Raw genomic sequence first — 7,998 nt, forward strand, 5'->3', positions numbered from 1 at the left:
CAAGGTAAAGATGTTGAATGATTATGATTTTCGTTTTGCCAGCGCGTTATTATAGATGATTTGGCTGATAATTTGTAATTGTTGAGTGACCCTTGAAAGTACATAAACTGACTGATAAAAAGGCTCGTTAGATATTTCACTTTTGTAATGCTTCTAAGATTTGCTGACAGAGCGATATGTAATTTGGTGATTTGTATTTATCCTGGATTAGTGAGGTTAGATAATACTTGCTGTAAAAACCTCATTGTTTATGGGTCAGTTGGTAAATATGATATTTTTTTTTTTTTTACCAATGTAACTTCAGTTGTCAAATGTGTTTGAAAAACCAAACTTAACTTGCAATATAATTTCACAAAAAAAAATTTGTGTTAGTAGTTCACCACAATCAGTACTGCCCCCTGTCCAGATCATATATTTTTCAAAGAACTTGGATTTTCTTAAATGTTCTCGTCTATCAGCCAAAAGAATTTCATGTGCATTTCAAGTATTATGCACACTACTGCACACTGCTGAGCCTGTAGCTAGCATTCATTTTTTTTTTTATGAAAGACCAGAATGTATCGCGTTCCACCGTTGCTGCTTTAGAGGTAAGACAATTTAATCTATTGTTACGCGCACAGGGAGCAAAATTATCAGCTTTGAACAGGGTCAGAGGATTCAGTGCCAAAGGGTCTGCATGTATTTCGCAATGACTGTATTTCTTTATTGGTATAGCGAGCTGCATTCCCCAGTCAGTTCGTACGAAGTTTTGCTAACAATAACACAGAGTAAGCACACCACTTTGCAGTTACAAGACACTACACGAAAATTTGAGTTTAGCTTCCATTCCACAGTCCATACATTCATTCAACATAATCGTAAAGATTTCTTATTGAAAGAACGTTACAAGGTCTACGCTGGAAATGTGGAATCTTTGTCCTCTACTAGTGACACCATTAGACTTAGTGCATACTATCAACCACTGGATTCAACCTCGTAGCTGTATATACTCTCTAACCGGACAGCCCTACGTAATGCGGAATTGACTACTAGATACCAAGACAAGCCAGTGTAATAGGCAGGGGGGAAGGGGGGGTATTGAGTTGTCAGTACAGAAGAAGCAACAGCAGAGTGGGTCGGTCAAGAGAGCTCAGCGACTACGAACGTGGACCAGTCCTTGGATATCGCCCGAGTAACGAATCCATCACCAAAGTTTCAACCAATCTAAAGTAGGCCAAGTCAACCGTCAGTGATATGATTGTGAAGTGGAATCGCAAAGGAACAACCAAAGCTAAACCAAGAACAGGCGGACTTGTACTGACAGACAGGGACCGTCCAGCATCTCGCAGAGTCAGAGCCCAGCGTTCATCCCGACTACCTCCTTTGATTTCGTATACTGAGGATCAATGGGCTGCCATTGTTCTACAGACATTCAGACTCTACACTGAAATGTTCCCAGCAAAGTCGTCATAAAGGCGAGGGAATCATATTAATGTCCACTAACAGGTGTCCGTATACTTTTGGTCAGACAATATACACTATTGGCCATTAAAATTGCTACACCATGAAGATGACGTGCTACAGAAGCTAAATTTAACCGACGGGAAGAAGATACTGTGATATGCAAATGATTAGCTTTTCAAAGCATTCACACAAAGTTGGCGCTGGTGGCGACACTTACAACGTGCTGACATGAGGTAAGTTTCCAACCCATTTCTCATACACAAACAGCAGTTGACCGGCGTTGCCTGGTGAAACGTTGTTGTGATGCCTCTCGTAAGGAGGAGAAATGCGTACCATCACGTTTCCGACTTTGATAAAGGTCGGGTTGTAGCCTATCGCGATTGCGGTTTATCGTATCGCGACATTGCTGCTCGCGTTGGTCGAGATCAAATGACTGTTAGCAGAATATGGAATCGGTGGGTTCAGGAGGGTAATACGGAACGCCGTGCTGGATCCCAACGGCCTCGTGTCACTAGCAGTCGACATGACAGGCATCTTATCCGCATGGTTGTAACGGATCGTGCAGCTACGTCTCAGTCCCTGAGTCAACAGATGCGAACGTTTGGAAGACAGCAACCATCTGCACGAACAGTTCGACGACGTTTGCAGCAGCATGGACTATCAGCTCGAAGACCATGGCTGCGGATACCCTTGACGCTGCATCACAGACGGGAGCGCCTGCGATGGTGTACTCAACGACGAACCTGGGTGCACGATTGGCAATTCGTCATTTTTGCGGATGAATCCAGGTTCTGTTTACAGCATCATGATGGTCGCATCCGTGTTTGGCGACATCGCGGTGAACGCACTTGGAAGCGTGGATTCGTCATCGCCATACTGGCGTATCATCTGGTGTGATGGTATGGGGTACCACTGGTTACACGTCTCGGTAACCTCTTGTTCGCATTGACGGCACTTTGAACAGTTGACGTTATATTTCAGATGTGTTACTACCCGTCGCTCTACCCTTCATTCTATCCCTGCGAAACCCTACATTTCAGCAGGATAATGCACGACCGCATGTTCTGGATACAGAAAATGCTCGACTGTTGCCCTGGACAGCACATTTTCCAGATCTCTCACCAATTGAAAACGTCTGGCCAATGGTAGCCGAGCAACTGGTTCGTCACAATACGCCAGTCACTACTCTTGATGAACTGTGGTATCTTGTTGATGCTGCATAGGCAACTGTACCTGTACACGCCATCCAAGCTCTGTTTGACTCAATGCCCAGGCGTATCAAGGCCGTTATTACGGCCAGAGGTGGGGTGGTTGTTCTGGGTACTGATTTCTCAGGATCTATGCACCCAAATTGCGTGAAAATGTAATCACATGTCAGTTCTAGTATAATATATTAGTCCAGTGAATACTCGTTTACCATTACATTTCTTCTTGGAGTAGCAATTTTAATGGCCAGTAGTATAGTCCCATTGGGATATTACTCGATTGTCAGTTGAAAGAGCTCGGTATTCACTAGTACAGTTTTACGAAAATTTATTGTAGCAAATCGACTAAATCTCGAGCTGCCCGTAATGTGCCAAATGTTCTCAACTGGGGAGAAATCAGGCGACCTCGCTGGCCAACGTAGATCTGGCAAGCATAATGACAGGCAGTAGAAACCCTCGCCGTGTGTGGAAGAATATTGTCTAGCCCAGGATGGCTTGCCATGGAGGGCAAAAGAAACGAGGTGTAGAATATCGTCGACGTATCGCTGACACGATCATTAATTTATATTGGCCGTACATTGCTCATTTTTGTGTTGGTGGTTCCCGATATCAAGAGTCCTCAACAGGTAGAAGCGAATTTATTGTCTCAAAGTAGAAATATTCCAAGCAAATTTCCTCTGCCCTCCTATTGTTCAGTTTTTACCGTAGAAATGTTACCGATTCGAGAATCTCAGAATTTTGGTCGCTATATGGGGATCTTGAATCTACTAATAGTGCCAGACTCAAAACGCGTGATTGCAACAGTGTAACAGTAAAATGAGTATTCAAATATTGAAAGCTATGCGAGAACAAGGGCGCACATATCCTCGGGCGAAGGCGGGCCGCCCACCTCCCTCCTAGTTCTCAGGGAAAGGAAAAAAAGTGTAGTGTAATCAGCTGTTTTTCTTTCACGAAAATGAATGAAATCTCGGTATTACTCAGGTATATAACAGGATCGGAACTAGAACTTTTTTATGCTATATTAAAAATACTCCATAGCCCTTCAGTCTAGCTCCTCCCCCCCCCCCCCCCCCCCCTACAAACTATTGTACGGGCATGCTTGTAGGAAAATCACTAAATCACTGAGAAAAAAAACGAAGAAGTATGAGAATTTCCTTTCTATGAACCCCAGCTCATGTGGTAAAATATTCCAGTGACAAATTCAGAAGAACAGGAAGATAATAAATACGTTGAAATGAATGTGTACTAAACATGGCTCAGTTCCTGCGCACTTACATGGGATAGGGACCAGTAGTAGACCTTTCCTCTGACTGTCAGAGAAAAGGAGAATGAGATGAATATCATTTTTCGCCTTTCTGCAGTTTCTTAGAAGTGCAGAAAAACCGTTTACTGCAAAATCTTGTGAAACTGGAAGTGCACCTTCCAGTAAATGCTTCTGTTTTATTGTGTCATGAAGATACTCACATATACAACATATTTTATGATTTCATGCGTGATAGTAGCGTATGCACAGGAACTTTAACGTACTGTGATTGCATAAGCCCTCTATCTCCAGGTGTATGCATCCCAGTCTTCCCGGCGGAGATTCGAGTCCTCCCTCGGGCATGGGTGTGTGTGTTTGTCCGTAGGATAATTTATGATAAGTAGTGTGTAAGCTTAGGGACTGATGACCCTGGCAGTTAAGTCCCATAAGATTTCAGACACATTTGGACATTTTTCAACATCCCAGTCTCCGTTGTTCTTATTGTGTTATGTTTGTAGTTTGTATACCGTCAAGACTCTTTAGCTACAGGTATTGTGCCTGTGTAGGCAAAAGTAAAATAATTTTAAATCCTTGATCGAACTATTTAACCTATATCGCGGTTTTTCTGTATATGTGATTATACATTTGTACCAAACTATCGCCAGTATTGTTCAGTAAACCCAAGGCAAAAAATAAAAAAAAAGTGCATGCTAAGAAAAAGAAAATTACGCACCACGAAGGAGCTATGCAGACTGGTTACAAATTGATACATACAGGCAGCGACGGAAAATGCAAAATTGTAAACTTTGGCGGCCGACGGATGAATGTGTGACTCTGCAGTGCAACTTCACCTCGCAGCTGGCAAGGGTAGTAAACAGGGGGCACGTCGCTTACCAGTGCATAAAGTCTTCCCCAATTTCATTCCATGTACTCAGTTGGACAGTAAATATATCTCGCAGACAGGCGAATGAACACTGTACGCAACTGTCAGGGTATGAGAGAAGTGTATTTGGGCTCAAAGAGCTGGTTGGAGTAATCGTCGAATCGCTCGACATTTGAATAGGGCTGTGTTGGTGGGAGTGCATGAGCCATGGCCAAACACAGCATCGGCAAGCAAGCAGTCGCCGGCCGCTGTGGTCGAGCGGTTCTAGGCGCTTCAGTCCGGAACCGCGCTGCTGCTACGGTCGCAGGTTAGAATCCTGCCTCGGGTATGAATGTGTGTGATGTCCTTAGGTTTAAGTAGTTCTAAGTTCTAGGGGACTGATGACCTCAGATGTTAAGTCCCGTAGTGCTCAGAGCCATTTGAACCATCCATTCATCTGATGTGCAACTGGTGCTTCAGTGACCCGCAAGGACCATTAATAGACGGCTCACAGAAAGGGGTCAGCTCAGGGCGCCCTTTGGGCCGACTACCATTGACCACTGTAAGGAATAAGTCCGTTTGCAGTGATGTCGGGCACATTCGGCCTGGAATCTCAATGGCTGAAGTAGAACTGTCGTCAGTGATTAATCTCACTTCGAACTGAGCCCCGATGACCAGCGATGCCCCAGACAACGGCGGGATACTAACTTAACTGTCGCCCGCCATACTGCCCGACAACCTGCAGGACCCCTTTGGCTGTCATCAGCGGATCTCTTACGAAACAGCGGTACGTCGACGATGTTCTACGCCCCGTTTTGTTTCCCGTCATGGCAAGCAATCCTGTGCTTACATTTCAGGAAACTCTACCTTGGCCAAGAAGGTCGCCAGATCTCTTCCCAACTGAGAACGTTTGGAGCATTATGGGTAGGGCCCTCCAACCATCTCGCATTTAGACGATCTGAACGCCAATTGGATAGAATTCCATAATATCCTCCAGGAGCACATCCAACAACTCTATAAATCAATGCCAAGCAGAATGCTCGCGTAAGGGCCAGAGGTGGACTAAAGCGCTAATGACTTGCTAAATTTGTGAAGCTATTTCCCTTGTTTAAATCGTCCAGTTTTCTGAAATTACGATTATTTATTTTTCTGTACATCTAAATGGCATCTGCCGATTTCCATGCCAGTTGGATAATTCCTTCGTTGTGCGTCGTTTTCTTTGTCTTAGAGCGTTTATCTTGTTGAAAGACAAAGCCACGTATAATCTGATGATACAGCAGAGTCATTGGCCTTGTAGCGACGCTGCCGCGCGCTAATTCAAGCTCGCCGGTGTGTGTGTGTGTGTGTGTGTGTGTGGTGTGCGCGTGTGTCAGTGCAGTGCTGTGCGGTCGTAATTACTGAACACGACGTATGTGTAGTTCCTCGCCCAATCTCTAGAGGCGCTGTGTTTTCTAGCTTTTATATACGCTCTGTTTATTATTATTATTCCTTGTTTTTTTTTGAGTTAATTGGTAGTTCCGTGCCTCCTGGCTTGTGTGGACGAGTACTGTTTTCTCTCCAATAACTACGGAAGTTTTCCCAGGATTAAGGATCCTTCTGTAGAGGCCGGAAGCAAATTTTGTAACTCCGATTAGTCCATGCATGCCGGGCGTCGTCAGATACGCGCTCGCAATAAAGTTATTGTTGCTGAACTGAATGTCTTTATTCTCCTGAATCACGTTAAGCAAAGGTCGGACAGCCACCAGTTTAGCTGAACCCGACAGCCTTAATAGGCGGAAACGTAACGACTCCTGTCTAAATTACCGGCTCTGCGAGCTAGACATGTTCGCATTGTGTACCTGGTGGGACCCCATGCCATCGCGACAAGCACGGAGTCATATCTTCCAACAATCTTTATAATCTGAGCCTCCACACACGGATACATCCATCATGGTGCAGTACGCAGAATCGGGACTCGTGTGGTAAAGACAAGGTGGTGTTACTGTTACGTCCAGTGTTGCCTTTAGGCGCACCACTGTCGGCGTGTCTCCCTTTGCTGCCACGCCAAGGGAAATCACAGCAATGGTCGCTGTGCTGACAGTCTGTGGTGTTCCAGGCGTCGACTGTGCATACGGATACCTGTGTTTCTGCAAAAAAGACAATTTCCTTATTCATGTTACGTGACGTAGCTTCTCGATTCTGCATGACTGAGTGAACAATATGTCTAACCTCTCGAGCGCTAGTCGTATGGGGCGATTGAGAACCATCATGCGGTTGAGTATCGCCCTCCTGAACACATTAGTTCCACATTTGCCTAACAATCATAGGATCCCAACCAAAGTGAGCAACAATAGATTCAGAGGGTAGACAACATAACTCTGTATCTACACCATAATCCGCAAGCCACCTAACTGTGTGTGTCGGACAGTACTTCTGGTTAAACCAACTGATCCCCCATCCCCGGTTACACTCGCGAATGGGTCGGGAAGCTTCTGTATTAGCTGTAATTTCTCGATTTTTCTCGTCGTGCTCACTTAGCGACATGTATGTGAGAGGAAATAACATGTTGTCCGACTCTTCCTGGAAAGTGCTCTCTCGAAGTATCAGTAGTGAACTTCTCCGTGATGCACAACGCGCCTATTGTAACGTTTGCCATTTTGAATTTGTAGGGCATCTCTGTAACGCTCTCACGCCGACTGAACGATCCCGTGACGAAACGCGCCGCCCTTTGATAAATCTTCTCTGTCTCTTCTATTAGTTCTACCTGATAAGGATCCCAGAGAGATGAACAGTACTCAAGGTTTGGTCGAAGAAGCGCCTTAGATGCCACTTTCTTCGTGGATGAGATATATTACCTTAAGATTCTTACTATGAGTCTGAGATCTGCTATTTGTACTATTTGTTTTTTGTGGTCATTCCACTTACAGTCGCTCTGGATACTTATTCCTTGATATTTTAGGGTAGTTACTGTTTCCATCAGCTTTTCATCAACAGTATAGTTGTGCAGTAGTGGATTTCTTTTCCTGTGTACGCGCAATATGTCACATTTGTTTACGTTCAAGTTCAACTGCCAGAGCCTGCATCATTCATCAATCCTGCAGGTAATACTGCAAATCGATACCGTCTTCTGGCGTTGTCACTTTTTTATAAAAAAACCGCGTCATCACGATCTGTCTTAAAGAGCTTCCGATGCTTTCTACAGGATCAGTTATATAGATTGTACATGACAAGGGCCCTACACGCTGCCTTGGGGTTCCCCAGAAATT

This window comes from Schistocerca serialis, chromosome 9 (genome assembly GCF_023864345.2).
Source record: "Schistocerca serialis cubense isolate TAMUIC-IGC-003099 chromosome 9, iqSchSeri2.2, whole genome shotgun sequence".
NCBI classification, from domain to species: Eukaryota; Metazoa; Arthropoda; class Insecta; order Orthoptera; family Acrididae; genus Schistocerca; species Schistocerca serialis.